The 16,407-nt window shown below is 47.8% G+C and overlaps 1 protein-coding gene across 9 annotated transcripts in view; it reads right to left on the bottom strand.

Annotated features, from left to right (window-relative positions):
- AZIN2 (antizyme inhibitor 2) overlaps positions 1 to 16,407 on the bottom strand; it is an 82,175-nt gene that overhangs the window by 23,701 nt on the left and 42,067 nt on the right. The window lies entirely within an intron of this gene.

Here is a 16,407-nt window from a genome sequence, read left to right as displayed (position 1 = left end):
GAGGGAACCACCCTAGTCATTGACTTGCCTGGGTTTCTAGAAAGAGGGATGAGAACCAGGATGGGGGAGGGGCTGCTGGCAGGGGTGGGTGGAGGGGTCTCTGATTGGCTGAGAGCACCAGTTCACAGGGAAATGACTGGGGTGATTCTGAGACTAGATTATCCCAAGCTCTTCCCCATTCTCCCAGATCCCTGTGACTGCCCTAAAACCACACCCTCCCATTTTGGCTCAGTGGATCTGTCTTTGCTCAGCCTTCTCCCTCTGGGCTCAGAGCACCCCCTCCATGGCACTTTCCACCTTCTCCCCATTCAGCCTCACCAGCAGCTCCGAGAAAAGCTGTCCACTTTCCAGGCTTTACGCACAGTTTTCAAGCGTCTGGAAGTAACTATAGAGGCCTAATTTGCATTAGCTACTGGGGACTCCTGGAAATGGGGGTGCCTCCAAGAGATACATCTGCATACATGTCCAGAGAATTCCTGAATGAAAGATCTGGGGTTGTCAGGCTGATATCAGGAACCCCAGGTGTTAACACAATTAAGAGAGGAACAAAGGCCAGGCTTGGGAAGGAAGGAGGGGTCAACAAAGGCCTTACCCACGGGAGATAAAAACTGATGGAATGGCAGTAACCCCATTTGGAGCCTCCATTTTCAGTCAGCAAGCAAAGTACTGGTACTTTTTACACCTTATCTAACCTTTGAGACGCATCCCTGGGAGGTTGGTATCATTATCTCAGTATCTGAGCCAGAAAACATCACTTCCCAGAGGACCCACAGCCAGTACTTGGCAGAGCTAGAAATCAGACCAGGTCCATCCAAAGCTACTGCCAGAGGTCGCTTTACTGGACCTCTCTGAAAATGCTTCTCAACTTTGAGGATGGCTCTGTGACAGGCAGCAACCACCAGGACTGTGATTCCCCCTGGGATTCAAAGTGGGAGGTTAAACCAGGCTCCACGCCACTGTGGAATTTTGCAATTCTAAGTCAAGTCTTAACTGTGAGCCAAGCTTCGAGTGTCTCCCGGGGCCAGGGGTAGGAGTTATAAAGGCCCCATGTGACCCTGAGCAAGTCTCTTTCCTTCCCTAGTCCTCAGTTTCCCCATCTCTACTGGGGAAGGGTTAGGTATCTATTCTGGTTGATTGATTGCCAGGGCCTGACCTCTGATGGTCCAGGATTCTGTAAATCTAACGTTAGTACAGGTCCTCCACGGCTTGCCCTGCTCAGCACCTAATAAGGTCATTAGCTCTGGCTCCTTCTCTCTGGGGTGGCAGCAGGGACAGAAAATAACAGAGATAAGTTCTCTCGGCAGCACAGAACTCGGCTTAGGGGCTCTGGGGATGGGGCCTTCCCTCCTCCCAGGGAGGCCATCTCGAGAGGCTGACTGCTCACACCTGGGCAGCACTCTCTGCCTCCTCCCCTCCTGTCTGGGTCCCAGCTCTGATCACCACGAGGTCAGTTGCAAAGGCCCCAATCACAGGCTTAAATATAGAGGGCTAGGAGGGAGGTGGGAGGTGGGAGAGGAAGGTGGAGTACTAACCAAGGTGCTGAATTCTCACCGCCCACCAGGACACCGTTATTTCCCCTTACTCTAGGACACGGATGATTCTACAAAATCTCCCTGTAATCCTGAACCAGAAAAGCGAGGCACAGCCTCAAAAAAAAAAAAAAGTAGGAGAGGAAGGGGGAGAAGTACTTTTATTTTGAAATGTGTTCATTTTCCTTTGTTTTTATTTTCTATCTTGATGAAAAGAATGTATTTTCAACCCTGGAAACAAAATAGCACAATTTTTTTTAATCTTACCTTCCCGGATACATGTGCAGGATGTGCAGGTTTGTTACATAAGTAAATGTGTGCCATGGTGGTTTGCTGCACAGATCAACGCATCAGAACAAATAATTTTCTATCTGTTTTCAAAATTTTGACAGTTCTATCATATTTCTATTACAAAACGCTCCCTCCTCCCTTGAAATTAGATGAAGTGGGGGAAGGATTGACACTTTGGACCCAGGGACTTCCTACCCTGATGTCATAACATGGCATCATGAGGGCCTTTCAGGAAGCTGGCCTCAGAGGCACAAAACCTCGGGTCCTGATGACATTCCCAAAACTGTGGGATTAGATGTGATCGAATCTGAATGCTGGAAGGGTCTGAGTGATCCTCTAGTCCAATCTGAAACCCTGAGAGGGTTAGTTTCTAGCTCCACATCACACACCATACGGCAGAGCTGAGACTAGAACTCAGGTGTCCTGGTTCCCAGTCAGCACACAGGGGAGGGGGATTGACCAGCTGAGAGGGCCCTAGCCTAGGCAAAGAAAAGGAGCACAGGGCAGGCTGGAAGGGGCAGGGCCAGGGCTTAGGAGGGAGGTGCTCAGGGTCCCAAATCTAAGAAGGTCCGTGGGGGTACAAGGGTGCCTATCAGAGTTGGGGACTACAGCTCCTCTGAGAGAAGGAGGAGGTAAAGGGATGACCAAATCAGGAAGTCCTTCCTGGGGTGAACATGCCAGTCAGCATCACAGGCCGCAGTATGGCTGATGAGAGATCCCTGATCTCAACCCTGCCATTTACATAGAAGAAAACTGAGACCTAGATGCAAAGACAGCAGCCTGCAAGGCACAGTCAGGCCCAGATCCAGGTCTCCTGACTCCCAGCCATCGGCTCTTTTCATGCAAACTGCAGTCTCCCTCTTGTGGATTCTGGTACCTCCTCCTACCCACTGGGAACTGAAGCCTGAGCAGAAGATGAAAAGCAAACAGGGCTCCACCAACCCCAGGCACCAGGGGCTGGGTGCCTTCCTCTGTCATCCTCCCCAAGGAGAAAAGAGAGCTGGCCTGGACCCCCAGGGCAGAGGCACTTCATGCCTGCTCACATCTAATCCTCCCTCGCTGGCAACAGAGTTCAGAGCTAGAACCAGCCAGAGCAAGGATGAAGCCCCGCCCAGACAGCTCCTGGAGCTTCAGGGAGTCCCAGGTAAGTGAGGGCATTGGGACTGATGGCCCAAGGGGGTCCCCTGAATTTATGGCACCAGAGAAAACCCTGGGATATCAGGTGATTTGAAGGTTTTGGAGTCCTTTTCCCCAGAAAAGGGGCTCTTCCCCCCTCACTCCCTGCAGGCTGAGCCCCTATGCCTACTTCCTCGGCTCACCATATACACCAGGCCAAAGGCCTTCCCTCACCAAGCTGCCAGATCTGCCAACCAGAAGCAAGGTCCTGGGGCCCAGCAGCTCTGTTCTTGCCATTGGGAGAAGGGAGCAGATGTGGGACCCAAAAGGTCACCAAAAAAGGCAGACAGGCTGGAGGTATGTGCCTCTCACGAGGGTGGGGCTGTGGGTCCAGACCTGGGTGAACCCCAGCTCCATCTCTGACTCATAGATGACCCTGGACAGCTCCTTCATCGCCACCTTAAGCATCCCTCTTTCTCTTTGGCTCAACAAGAGGGACGGGCAAAGGTTCTACCCTGAGGCAGCTTCCTGGAGTCTGTCCAATGGTACCCCCCACCCTGTCACTCGCCTTTCTTCTTAGGGAACCCCCTCTGCCACACTCCTGGAAAGTCCTTCCCCACTTCTTTTATTCCTCCATTAAATTTACCCTCCTGTGTTCCTCAGGGTAACTGGCGTACAATTTAAGATGTCCCCCTGTTCACAACCCATGCACATTTATAATAGGAACCACTCCCAGAAGAGTAGGTGATGGTGGGATCTCAGACACCCTGACAAGAAGTGGGGGAAAGATTATGGGGAGTATAGAAAGAGATGGGAGACTTCTTATGACACCATATGGCACCACTACAGCAGGTGCTAGTGGGTCCTGTCTTTCCAGCTGATCCATCCCACTCTTGCCGCAGTCCTCAGCACTCAGTCCTCCCCACCAGCAGCCCAAAACAGACTAATGGCCACACACCACAGCCTTTCTGTTTGCAGAGGCTTCCTCTGCAGGAGGAAAACAACCCATGCACATAATGTTAGAATCAGACCATGTGGACCTTTAAGATGCCAAGTGGAGAATGATAAGCATATTTTTGGCCTTAACACATCTGCTTTGGGAATACTCTTCCTCCTACCTGATGCCCTCCTTTTCCTTACCATTGAAATCTTACTCATCCTTCATGTCCCACTCAAGGTGGGCTGTGTCAGTCACCCATGTCCAGGAGATTCATTGATCCTGGGCTTTCCAAGAAGGACTCTGGGTCTCCCACTGCTACTAGGCATGAGCATCTCAAGGTGGGAATCTGTCCTGTGGTTCTGCATGCTGGGTGCAGAGAATATCAGAAATTTTTTCTGGCTAAAACCGGCTAATGTCAAGCTGTACTTGTGAAACCACCCATCTCCAAGATGGGAGGGATCTTAAAGACCAGAGACAGCCCCTCCCTGACAATGCTGAGCCCCAAGAGCAAGCCCCACTGACCACCCTGCCAAACACACTCAGATTTTATGCAGAGAGAGCCAGGAAAAGAGTCAGAGACTAGGAAAGTTATTTGTTTGCTTTTTAACAAACTATAACATAACTTGTGCTCCTTTAAAAAAATTAAAATAGGCCGGGCGCGGTGGCTCAAGCCTGTAATCCCAGCACTTTGGGAGGCCGAGGCGGGTGGATCACGAGGTCAGCAGATCGGGACCATCCTGGTCAACATGGTGAAACCCCGTCTCTACTAAAAATACAAAAAATTAGCTGGGCACGGTGGTGCGTGCCTGTAATCCCAGCTACTCGGGAGGCTGAGGCAGGAGAATTGCCTGAACCCAGGAGGCGGAGGTTGCGGTGAGCCGAGATTGCGCCATTGCACTCCAGCCTGGGTAACAAGAGCGAAATTCCGTCTCAAAAAAAAAAAAAAAAATTAAAATAGAGTAGAAAATAGAAATTCTCCTCATTCTCCTTCTTCCCCAGTCTCAGAAGTCAACAGCTATTAACAGGCAGTGTGAGTCCTGCAGGCATTTTTGCTTGCACATAAACAAAATGTCATCCTTCTACAAAAATATGATCATCCTTCACACACTGTTCTTCATCTTTCTACGTGTTCTGTGGTGTAAAGTCCTACAAACGGAATTGTTGGTCAAAAGATTTTCTCATAAAATGTGTTGATTTCCTGAGTCATTTTATTTTCTTGTAACATGCTCATTATAGAAAATTTGGAAAATACAGTCAAGACACAAAGTTAAAAAAATCATCCATCAGCCACTGTCCAGAGATAACTGCTGCTAGCATTTTGATGTTAAGGTTTACAGTCTTTTTTTTTTTTTTTCCTTAGAGACAGGATCTCATTCTCTCTCCCAGACTGGAGCGCAGTGGCACAATCACTGTGCCTCAGCCTCCCAAGTAGCTAGGACTACTACCGGGCAGGTTAATTTAAAAAAAAAAATGCAGAGACAGGGTCTCGCTATGTTGCCTAGGCTCATCTTGAACTCCTGGTCTCAAGCAACCTTCCATTTGGCTTCTGAAAGTGTTGGGATTCCAGGCGTGAGCCACCACACCTAGCCCAGTCTTTTTTCTATGTGAGTATATTCTACATAAATCAAAACACTTTACCTATTGTTCCCTAATCTGTTTTTTTCCTACTTAATAAAAGATTTTCTTCCATGTTAGTCTATGGCATCAGTTTAGTATGCTATGTGATCTCAGGGCCTCCTTAGAGGCCTACCTTTCCTGACCCCTATTCTGAATAGGGCACCTGCCACAACAGATGACCAGAATGCTCTTGCTGCAGGGTGTAACCTCTGCCTGCTGGCTCCCTTTCAGGAATAAAATGCCCTGGGAAGTCCTTGAGCACCTGCCTCCTCCACCTCCCCTGAGCTGAAATTCCAGCACCCCACACTGATGGTTATGCAGCCCCCCTGCAACTTCTCCAGCGCTGCCCACCAGTACAGTAAGTAGAAGCCACCCCTTTCCCCTGCCACTTCCCTGGACCCTGGGTTCCTCAGCTCTGCTGCCAACCCAAGACCCAGAGTGGGGAGCATGGAGGTAGGGGCCTGGTGGTCCGGACTGTGAGGCAAGGGAGGGCCTCTGGATTCAAGCCAGGCAAGGGACAGTGCCACTTGCCCTTGTACCATGGCCAGCTTTCCCTCAGAATGATGGGACTGAGAAAGGCATGGGGCAGGTAGATGCCAGAGGTGGGCCAAAGAGGTTGCTGAGCCACTTGAAAGTTTTCTGGTTCCCAAAGCAAACACCCAGCATCCCAGTCCAAGCCTATACTCTGCCAAAGGAATTTACTAGTCAAATAGTGTGGTTAAGTATGATGTTGGGCAAGATCTCCCCTCTGGGGATCAGTCTTCTTACAATTACACAAGAGGAAATATAGCCAGTTGATTTCTAAGGCACCTTCCCGGCTCTGAAACTCTAAAACCCAATTGGAATCCATGTTTTCAAATGCTCTGTTGTCTCTCCAAGTCCGTGTACACCTTATGATCAGTTGAATCAAATTATAGACCAGGTTTGGTTTGAAATATCATTCACATAATAATTATTATGGGCTGTCATCTCATTTAATCCTCACAACAAGCCTAAGAGGAGATGCCATTTTATCCGCTTTTTACTGATGAGAACACAAAGTCCAGAGTTAAGATCACTTTCTGCTTATGTGGTAGAGTCCAGATTTGAACCCAGGGCTGTGTGACTCCCAAACCCATGCTCCTTATAATCCTCCAGTCCCCGTACCACTCTGTGATGAGTGTAGGGATCATTTTCCAAAACTGAGGCCAGAGAGAAAGGTGATTTCTTCCTTAGGGTCACATAGCAAGTTCATGGCACAACTGGGTGAATCCAGGCTCTGCGTCTCCCAGCCAACCGTCACTCCCCTACTCCCACCCAGCACTGGCTGATTTTATAGACAGATGTTGGGGAAGCAGAAACAGCCCCTGGGACCAGGCACAGTGGCTCAGTACTGTAATCCCAGAAGTTTGGGAGGCCAAAGCAGGCAGATCACTTGAGGCCAGGAGTTCAAGTCCAGCCTGGCCAACATGGCCAAACCCCATCTCTACTACAAATACAAAAAGTAGCTGGGTGTGGTGGCATGCGCCTGTAGTCTCAGCTACTTGGTAGGCTGAGGCATGAGAATTGCTTGAGCCTGGGAGGCAGAGGTTGCAGTGAGCCAAGATCATGCCACTGCACTCCAGCCTGAGTTACAGAGCACTGTCTCAAAAAAAAAGAAAGGAAAAGAGATAGAAAGGAAAAGAAAGAAAGGGAAGGAAGGAAGAAGGAAAGAAGGAGGGAAGGAAGGGAGGAAGAGAGGAAGGGAGGAGGAGAGGGAGGGAGGGAGGGAGGGAGGGAGGGAGGGAGGGAGGGAGGGAGGGAGGGAGGGAGGATGGGAGGAAGGGAGGAAGGAAGAAAGAAAGGGCTGGCCCCTGGGCTGGAGTCAAATGCTCAGAACTGAAGAAGGATGGGAGCAGTCAGGCGGGGAAGGCCATGATTGTTCAGCCCAGCTCAGGTCCACCTTCCCCAGCTCAGTCCAGACAAGTATTGGCTTTCGGCAAGTCCCAAAGAAAGAAATACATTACCTGCAGAGTGGGGGAGGGGGACTGGGCCAGTGGACCCCTCACTGTGCTCTTCACTCCCTTACTCCCTCATATAATGCATTACCCAACAATTCCTATGGCTCGATGGGCACTGAGATAGGAAACAACAGCTGCATCCCAGCTCTGTATCAAAGAGCTGCTGGTGGCCAGGCAAACATACCACATATGTCGAGGACTCAGGAGAAGGAGGGGCTCTCAGGAACTCAGAGAAGAGGTTCCTCCTGGAGGAGGTTCTGCTGAAGCTGAGACCTGCACGCTGAGTAAGCACTGGGCAATGTGATCCAGGAAGGAGGAACAGCATGTGTGAGGGACAAGAGGCTGGCAATGAGGCTGTGTGGCTGAGGGTCCAATGTGAGACCAAAGGAAGAGCAATGGGGAGGAAAGCAGGACCGAGTCCTGCCATGCTGTGGGCCATCCTGAGGGCAATGCAGAGTCATGAAGTGTTGTTTGATTTGGTCTTTTTTTTTTTTTTTTGAGACAGAGTCTCGCTCTGTCACCCAGGTGGGAGTGCAGTGGCGCCATCTCGGTTCACACCAACCCTGCTTCCAGATTCAAGTGATTCTCCTGCCTCAGCCTCCCAAGTAGCTAGGATTACAGGCATGTGCCACCACCCCTGGCTAATTTTTTTTGTGTGTATATTTTTAGTAGAGATGGGGTTTCACCATGTTAGCCAGGCTGGACTTGAACTCCTGACCTCAGGTGATCCACCCACATCGGCCTCCCAAAGTGCTGGAATTACAGGCATGAGCCACGGCACCTGGCCTCATGAAAGGTTTTAAGTAGGGAAGGAGGGTGGAATGAACACAGCTGGAAGCAGGGAAGGAGCCCAGAGAGAAAGCAGCAAGGCTGGTGAGGCTGAGGTTGGGGGTGGGATGGAAGAGGAAGTGGAAGACAGAAGACGTGAAGAGCCAGAGATTTCTCCTGGGAGCATGGGGCTGTTTCAGAGCTGACAACTCATCCTTACTCCCCTATTTCACAGAGCCCCACAGAGGGCAGGTGCAGCAAGCTGGCAGCTGCTGTGGGCCAAGAACCCAGAGCCGCTGCATGTGCTCCTAGCACCAAGTGAACCTGGAATTTGATTCCTGTGATCTCCCATGCCACAGTATCCCTGGGTGAACACGTCTAGTGCCAGGGAGCTCACTACCTGTGCAGCAGCCCATTCCACTACTAGATTAGGAGGTTTTTCCTTCTGAAGGTTCCCTTGTGTCTCTGGTGGTCCCAGTTCTGTCTTCTGGCCCCTCTCCTTCCCATAGGATAGTCCTTTAAAGGCCCTCTACTTACTCCTTTTCCAAGGACTCCTTCCCATTCTTCAACTAAATACACAGAGGCAGTAGTATTGGATTCCTCTGCTACCTAAGTGGCTTAGCTGACATGGGAAAAGGGAAGTCCACCTGCACTTAACTCTTGGTCTTGCCACTTAACTAGCTGTGTGACCTTAGGCAAGACACTGCGCTACGATAGCCTTGGATTTCCCATCTGGAAAATAGGAACAAAAACATACACCTTTGCTGGTTTGCTGTGAGGATCAAATGAGTCAAAGTAATAGTAATGCCTAATGACAGCTAGAATTTATTGAGGGACTGGCACATGCCAGGTGGTATCTTACTGGGCTGGCCACAGGCCTGGCTCAGGGTGGGTGTTCAGAGCATGCTTGTGGGGAAGCACATGAATAGCGTGAAGGCCTGGCAGCAGGTGGACCTGGGTTCAAATCCTGCCTCTGCCCCTTATACACATTTTAACCTCAGAGAAGCCAGCCTGATCACAGGTTCACCAGCTGGTAAGTGGTGGTAGCTTGCCAGGTTGAGTAAGATAAGACATGTAAAGCATCTGGTGGTATTAGGATCACATCTCTCCCTTTGAGTCCACAACAGATACCCACACCTTCTAAGTGCCAAACACCAGGGGAAGAACAATTAGCCACTTGCCCAAGGTCACTCAATCTTTGCCTCCCAGCCTGCTTTTGCTCTGCACCATGCCTCTTCCACGTCATAGGAGCCCCATGTTGTGTGGGCCAAGGCTGCTGGGGGCAGGGGCACAGACTACCCTGGGGGAGCAGTCCACTACCCCTGCCCTGATGCCCCATCTCTTTGGCCAGATGTGGGTGGCTTACAAGCTACAGTGCCCTGATGCCCCATCCCTTTGTCCTCGCACAGGCAAGCTGCAGTGATCACCATCCCGGCCCTGCTCTCCTCATCCACTCTGCTGGTCATCAGCTTTATCATATGGAAGACGTGTCGCCGGTGGTCCCGGGTCACCTGCCCCAGCCCACCATCCCCATGAGGGGCCCAGGTAAGCCATTCAAGGTCCACGATGACATGGAAGATCCATTTCTCTTTTCCTCTTTGGTCTTCTTGTGCAAAACACCCAGGAAAGGTCCTATCAGGTCTGTATTACCCAAAGGTGTTACATTTAAGTATGACATTAAAAGGATACACTCCTTCCTCTCTTGAGGCAACAGGGACAATGTGATCAGCTGGATAAAGCCTCACAGAGACCATGAGCACTGTCTTTGGACTCACAGCCTCTCTTGCCCTTGTTCGGAATCTGTTGGATGTTATTCACCAAGCCCTTGGGCCAAGGAATGTCCATTCTGCTGCCCTATAACTGTGACCCTAGGTGACTACAGGCCAAGGCTGCCCTCGGCCCCACACTCTCTCTCTCCTGACCCCCTGGGCCTGATGGGGCCTCCACAGGAGCCTTACCAAGAAGCACAAGCCTTCTCCAAGGAATGCACTCCTGGTTTCACCCCAGCTGAAGTGTGGCTTATCACATTATCCAGAACTTGCAGCCCTTAGAATTTTCAACTTGTCCTATCTTAAAACATCCACCCATGCTTTTCTGAAGTCATGGAGTTACAGGAGGTGCCTCTCATGCAGCTAATTTTAAAAGCCCAGAATTCTCACCACTACCCAAGATCTCAGGACATCTGGTCTGACTATGTGTCAACCACAAGGTTCATGGTTTCTTCCACTCATCCAATGACACTCAAGTGTGTGCCATGTGCCCCAGGTGGGCCAGGCGGTGAGTTTACAACAAATGAGACCCAGAACTAGTGAGCTAGTGGTTAGGAAAGAACAATGAAAACAGAGTATGAGAAGGGCATGGATGGGATACAGGGGTCTGTGGGAGCATAGAGAATGAGCAACTAACCAGTCAGGAGAGGAAGATTCGGGAACGCCTCCAGGAAGTGGCATCTGAACCGAGACCTGAAGGATGACTAGGCGCTTGCTGGAAGGAAGGAGTGAAAGGATAGTCCAGGCAGAGGGGACAGTCTAGGGGTTGACAAACTATGGCCCACCTCTTGGTTTTGGAACACAGCTATGTCCAATCACTTATGTATTGTCTCTGGCAGCTTTTGCTCTGCAAAGCAGAATGAAATAGTTGGAAAAAAAAAAAAAACCCTATGATTAACAAAGCAAAAAAAGTATTCACTATCTGGCCTTTGAAAGAAAAGGTTTGCTGACCCTAGAGATTGGAGAGCTCATACTGCCTTTTAGGGAACATAGTGGCTGGAGGGTAAGGAAGTGCGGGGAAGCAGTGGGCAGCTCACAGTGCGTTCTTCCTGCAGCCATAGCAGCTGGATCCAGAGCAGATACACCTGATTTAAACTGAGCTGATCAGTCTATCTTCTCAGAAATTGGAAATGTGGGGTGTCAAATTAAAAAATAGAACCCAGTCACATTAACACCGGTGGAGTTCTGCTGCGGAGGCTCCTGGAGCCTGCTCCTTGCCCAGACTGCTCAATCAGCCATGCCTTTGATTCAGGAGGCACTTGCAATCAATTCCCCTAACTTTTAATTTTCATTTCCCCTCAAAGTTTCTGTTACTTTCAATGAAAAAAAAAAAAAACCTTTCATTAACTAAAATTAAAGTCATTGAGAGACTTCCCATTGGTAGGTAATACAGGTTTAGTCAGTGAGGTCCAGCGATATATTTAATATATAATTTTAAATTTTCCAATAGCCATATTTTGGCTGTTAAATTTTCTAATAGCCAAAATAAGTAAAATATATTATTTAAATTAATTTCACTCATTTCTTTTTAATGAATAAAATTAATTTAAATAACTGAATATATTTTATTTATTTTAAACATACAAAATGTTATCCAGTGATAATACTAAAATTAATATTCATCAATATTTTAAAATTATTGAAATCTTTTATAATCCTTTCTTTCTAACTACATCTTTGAAATCTAGGGTGTATTTGACACTTATAGCACATTCAATTTGGACTAGCCACATTTCAAGTATCCCATAGTCACAGGTGGCCAGTGGCTAACATAACAGACAGCACAGATTTAGACCCGCAGAGCCCTGCCTGAGTGGTTTAAAAGTCCTAGCCTCATTCTGAGAGCAGTGGGAATCCCCTGAAGGGATTCCAGCCAGAAGGTAACATGATCAAAATTTCATTTTAGGGGCCGGGCATGGTGGCTTATGCCTGTAATCCCAGCACTTTGGGGGGCCAAGGCAGGCAGATAACTTAAGGTCAGGAGTTCAAGACCAGCCTGGTCAACATGGTGAAACCCCATCTCTACCAAAAACACAGAAATTAGCCAGGCGTGGTGGCGGGCACCTGTAATCCCAGCTACTCGGGAGGCTGAGGCATGAGTATCTCTTAAATCCGGAAGGTGGAGATTGCAGTGAGCCAAGATTGCACCACTGTACTCCAGCCTGACTGACAAAGCAAGACTCTGTCTCAAAAAAGAAAAATTCATTTTAGGAAGATCATTCTGACTTCCACTTAAAGAATGAATAGGACAGTGGTTGAGGCTGTATTTTGGGAGAGAGGTTGGGGCATTTGAAGTAATCCAAATAAGAGATAAGAGACAATGATAGCCTGGACACCTGGCAGTAGCAGCAGGGCTATCCAAAGCAAGTGAATTCAAAAGATGCTTAGGAGGCCGAGGCAACACCCCTCATCATCAACGTTGCCCCTACACACTAAAGCTATTTTTCACCTGCACATCTTTGAATACCTCTTCCCACCACTCCAACCCAAATATCTTCCCTTTTTCTCTCTGACAACCAAAAAAAGTAAATCCCTTTCAATCTTGGAGACACAGTCCATGGTAGTTACGGACACAAAGTGGTTCACAGTAGGAGATCAATTAAGTAAATGTTGCTTTCCTCCCTCAAGAAAGTCTTCTCTGACTTTCTTGTGTGAACAAGAAATAAACCTTTCTTGTGTTAAACCTTAAAATGTAAGCCTCTGTTCTGGGATTGATTGTTGCCGTAGCACCACTTAGCCCATGCTGACTTGTATAGCTGGAAGAAAAGAAATTAACAGAGAGAGAGATCATGCAATATGGAGGATTCATGGGTTGCAGTTCCTAGTGTTGAAGGATTGAGGGAGTCTGAATATGAGAGAGAAAACCCGGAAATACAGGAAGTATTGCTTAGAAAGAACGGCTAAGGTATGACCATAGGTGGTGGCTGAGTGAACAGAGGACAAGGTGTAAGTCAAGAAACTGAGAGGACAGTGTTGGAAGGATCATCCCTGCGTATATTGAAATCCTAACAATTAACAGATTAAGACAGTTAAGCAATGTTGGAGAGCGTGACATCCACAAGCTAAAAATCTTATTGTTTCTCTGCAACCAAGTTATGAACACCATAAAGGCAGGGACCTTTGTGTTCACTTGTGTGTCCCCAGTGCCCAGCGCAGAGAAAGCACTTAGTAAACATTTGTGGAGAGACTGGCTGGATGAAGAGGAGAGTGGTATACCATACACTTTGACAAGTAAATAAAACTCAAGAAAGAATTCCCTCCGGCTCTTCCTTGATTCTATTTTATTGCATTATTTTTTCCCCAGACCACAGTGGCTGTTTTCTTTATCCAACCTTGAGTCTGCTTTGTTGATCTATCTTGTTGTTGCCAGAAATCTCAAGGAGCCACTTTTAAAACTCATCCCCAGCGACCTGCATGCTGGCAGTTCTAGTAAATACCATCCCCCACATTACTGTCACTGGCATTGCTCTCTCCTCTGCCTTCTCCCTCCTTCCCACATCCAACTCCATTGCCAAATGTCTTCTATTCTTTTTCCAGACATATCTCAAATTCATATTCTGCTCTCTACCTGCACAGCCACTGCACAATTCAGGTTCTCATTATTAGAGAGATAGCCTACAACAACCACCCTTTCCTAATTTACCTACTTCTCTCTTTGCTTCTAATCCCTCTGTATTAGTTATCTATTGCTGCATAATACATTACCTTAAAATTAGGTAAAACTTAAAACCACAAATATTAATTATCTCCATTTCTGTGGGTCAGGAATCTGGGTATGGCTTAACTGAGTCATCTCACATGGCTGCAATCAGGTGTTGGCTGGGGCTGCAGTCATTCTAAGGCTTGCTTAGGGGAGGATCTACTTTCAAGCAGCCGTTGGAAGGCCTCCAGTCCTTGCTGGCCATTGATTAGCCATCCGCTCCTTGACACATAGACCTATCCACAGGGCAGTTCATAAGATGGCTGCTGTCTTCCCTAAAAGCAAATAAGCAAGAGAGCAAGAGAAGGTGCCCAAAACAGAAGCCACGGGGAGTTTTTTGTATTCGAATCTCAGAAATGACAACCCATCACTGCTAACATATTCTATTCATTAGAATGGAATCAATAAACTCCATCCATACTCAAGTGGAGGAAATTACACCAGGGTGTGAATACCCGGATGTGAAATCATTAAGGACAACTGAGAGACTGCCTACCACATCCTCTTCCTTACCTCCTAGCATGCCATCTAAAGAGCAAAGCTACTGCCAGGTGCAGTGGTTCACGCCTGTAATCCCAGCACTTTGGGAGGCTGAGGCAGGTGGATCACTGGAGGTCAGGAGTTCAAGACCAGCCTGATCAACATGGTGAAACCCCATCTCTACCAAAAATACAAAATTAACCAGGCATGGTGATGCACACCTGTAATCCCAACTATTCGGGAGGCTGAGGCAGGAGAATCACTTGAACCCAGGAGGCAGAGGGTGCAGTGAGACCAGACAGCCCCACTGCATTCCAGCCTAGGCAACAAGAGCAAAATTCCATCTCAAAGTAAATAAATAAATAAAGTGCAAAGCCGACCTCCTCCCTCCCCTGCTCAGAAATTCTGATGACTTGCTGATACTTCCAGAACATCACCCTTTATTGCCCAAAAGACCCCCAGAATGGGTGAACAGTAGAAAGGAGAGCTTTATGAGTGATATTAGTTTGCAAACTGGGAAGAGAGAATCTCTGGTATGAACCAAAGATGTTCCTTCCTCAAGGAGGGAAGGAGCAGATTGGGTTTTATGCCTCACAGGGTCCATATTACACAACAGAGTCATACATATTCAGCAGGCTTTGGGGGAAAACTATACACATTTATGACGGCAGCTGAGTGCATGCACAACGGGTAAACATATATGTAACACTCATCCCATGCTCACTTTGGGGCAGAGTTTTAGCATTAAAATGAGGTAAAATTTGGCTCTTTATGTCAAAAGATGAACACAGGACATGAAAACAGTTTGTGTACAGCCTCTATCAGCTGGGAAACTGGTTTAAGGTCTGCAGTTGCTTATCAGAAGAGAATGTTTGTAAGGCCGGTCCTCTGTCCAATCAGAGTTGGGTTATAAATCAGAGTTAGGAGGAATATGATAGCCCTGAACCCCCAACCCATAGGTAACTTTAACTTTTGTTTCCTTAACCTTACGGTCTGTCTTAGTTGATAAGGGAGCTTCTCAGATCGCTTCTTCATAATATCCCCCCAATCCCCATTCCATTCTTACCTCCCATCCTATACTCCACTTCCCAGAAAGGTCTCTGAATCATCAAACTGCTATTCCCTTGTACATGCCAGTCCCCTGGTCTGGAATGCTCCCCTCAACCTCCCCAGACTTTTCTACCTGGCCAACTCCTACTCATTCACCAAGACCTGCTGTTTCTGCCACATCTTTCCTAATCCTGGCCAGCAGTTTCATCTATTTCTAATCAGACCTCCCTTGGCGCCCTGTGCTTTCCATTAACACAGCACTTACCATACCGAATCACAATTATCTCCACTTGGCTATGTGACAAGAGCTCAGCTTTAACGTGTTCAGAAGTTCATTTCTACTGATTTTTCTGTAAGTAAGATTTAGCAGGAGGTGGATCTTGAAGCCATCCATTTTTACTTCTCCCAGAAGCCTTGCCCCTGGTCTTTAGAGACAAGCTATAGAATCTCACCAACTTCATTAAAATTATAAAAATGCCCTGAGAGCAGCCATTTGGTAATAGGGTGCTACCAAATAAATACAGGTAATGCTTTAAAGGCACTTAGGATCATCACAGCGTTCCTGTAGACACAGAAAGAGAGTTGGGCAGGCATAGCAATTGAGAAGTCCCCTCAGATTAGGCAGACTTTTTCCAACCTGCCTCCACTAGATGCTGTCTGTTTTAGACGAGTTACTTCATATGTAAGCCTCAATTTCCTAATTTGTAAATGGAAATAACTTACCTGGTTACTATGGTTACCACGTGTCACGTGCTGTTCTGCGTGCTTTAAATATGTTAACTTTCTTTTTCTTTTGCAGACGGGGTCTCACTCTGTAGCCCAAGCTGAAGTGCAGTGCCCCAATCATGGCTCACTGAAGCCTCGACCTCCCAGACTCAAGCGATCCTCGCACCTTAGCCTCCATAATAGCTGGGACCACAGGTGCTGGCCACCACACCCAGCTAATTTTTTTTTTTTTTTCACCCTTGGCCTCCCAAAGTGCTGGGATTACAGGCATGAGCTACCACGCCCAGCCTAAATATGTTAATTTATTTATCTTTAGAACAGTGGTATAAGGTATACTATTATCCTATTTTACAGAGAGTAACTTGGGCCAGGATATACAGCTAATAACTGGCAGAACCAGGATTCCAACATAGGAAGTGGAGGGTCAGAGTCCTTGTCATAA

Source organism: Callithrix jacchus, chromosome 7 (assembly GCF_049354715.1).
Source record: "Callithrix jacchus isolate 240 chromosome 7, calJac240_pri, whole genome shotgun sequence".
Taxonomy (NCBI): domain Eukaryota; kingdom Metazoa; phylum Chordata; class Mammalia; order Primates; family Cebidae; genus Callithrix; species Callithrix jacchus.
The sequence above is the reverse complement of the archived record's forward strand: the minus strand, read 5'-3'. Positions and strand labels throughout refer to the sequence as shown.